Below are 1,958 nucleotides of genomic sequence, written 5' to 3' on the forward strand. Positions count from 1 at the left end.
ATGAACCCAAGGAAAAATTAGGTACCATCTCCCGTGAGACATGAGCAGTAACCTCCTGTTCTAGGTTCTGCTCAAAGGATATAAGTTCCTTCACCTCCTCTTGTGGGTGTGATGTTTCTGTCACCTCCAAGATTCGGCCCAGCTGCTGAACTGTTGGTAGCCGAAGATCAGTGTCCAATTCAATATCCCCTGGTTCCACCAATTGGTATTTCCTCAGCAGTTCATCAGTATCATTCTTCCATTCCAATCCCCGGTCAATTCCCGAGGATCCTAGCTCCCTTATGTAGTTCTCCAGTGGTGGGATTTGCTCCTTCACCAATCTCTCTCTTGGTTTTCGCTTTTCCCTTCCTTCCTTTAGAGTCTCCCTATGAACCTCCTCTCTTTTTTGGAAGATCACCTCTTGGACTGGGGTGTCTGGTCTGGGTCCTGGTCGTGCTTCAGCAATCGGAGCAGAGTAGCGTGGGTTATGACCCCTCCTACCCCACTGTCCATCGACCAACGCCTCCACCTCCTCTATTACCTGTTGGTTGATGCGGGGCAGCTTCTTCTTGGCCCATCTAACCGCCACTTCAAAAGCTGTTCCCCACACGAGTGAGTAAGTCCATCAATTCCTCCAGGAGATCTCTCAGAAAATCTTGGTAATGTTCCTCCAGTATTAGGCAAGTAGTGTATCCCCAATGCCTAGCATTTCCATCAATTAAATCCCAAGAGCGCTGGGTAGGAAATGCTGGTTTGATTATGGTCGCCAACATCTCCACCAAATTTCCAATCATTTTCGGTTGTGGATTACTGTTAACTGGGTCCACATTTTGCAGGTGGTGAACCACCTTGAGAATTGAGAACAATTTGCGTACCAGCTTTTCAAATTCTGGTTCTGCTGCTTGTCGCAAAATGTTTGATCCCCCTCTGGCTGGGGAAGGCCTGCGTTGGACGGTTGTTTTTCCCAGGTTGCCACGCGCTGCATCCGCATATGTGCGATGTTGGGGACCTGTGGGCGGAGGCACTGGCCGGTTAGGAAAAGGGGGCTGAGCCCTTCCCACCAGGGAATAGGGGAACCAGTCCCCTCTCCCCTGGTGGAAGGTTGGTGCACGGTCCATCCTTGAACCCGTGGCCCTCCCCGCACCACCGTCCCAATTTCTTTGGGCGTGTCCTATGGACCACTGTCCATTAATTTTCCATTTTATTTATTTATATTAATCTGTCCAATTAGTCAATGGGTTTTATTATATATGTAGAATATATTATGAATTATATGAATTTATATATGTATAGTTATTATATATGTTAAAAGGAGGCGCCTTTGTTATATAATTAATAATTTCACCTTTTAATCTTTAATTATAATCTTATATATAAGAGAAAATTCTCCCAAATATTATATTTAAAACTAAAAATTAAAAAATGAACAAATAAAGAATTGATTCTTAATGTGATTAACTAAACTTTACAACTCAAAATCTTCAAATTCCTCAAAAAAAATGTGTGCCCTGAACAACGTTTCGGCTCTAAACCGAGCCTTCCTCAGGTTCGCGGCACACACAAAAATAACCTTCTTTTCTTTGTCTTTTTATTTGACCTACCACTCAGGCTTCTCAACGTCAACTAAACTTGGCTGAGCAAGCAGCTGCTTTTATAGGCACCTCTCCCGATGGCTCCGCCCCTCAATTCCATTAAATGCCTGCTGCATTTGTAGGATAGAGTATACCTCTGATAAGGCCAAATGAAATGAGTATACTATATTATGTAAATAATGTAATTTAAGTAAACCAATATGCAGCAGACTTTGGAAAAGTGCGGTGCACTAAATTAACCAAAGTAGATGCGATAGTCAGAAAACAAGTGAAGGAATGGCTGCACCTTCCCCCGGGCACCTGTAATGGGCTGCTCTATTCCAAAAAATGTGATGGGGGCCTTGGATTAACTAAACTAAAATTTTGCAGCAGCTAGAGTGAAGAGGC

The sequence above is a fragment of the Hippichthys cyanospilos genome, chromosome 22 (assembly GCF_059441005.1).
Source record: "Hippichthys cyanospilos isolate Australia breed blue-spotted pipefish chromosome 22, RoL_Hcya_1.0, whole genome shotgun sequence".
Classification (NCBI taxonomy): Eukaryota; Metazoa; Chordata; class Actinopteri; order Syngnathiformes; family Syngnathidae; genus Hippichthys; species Hippichthys cyanospilos.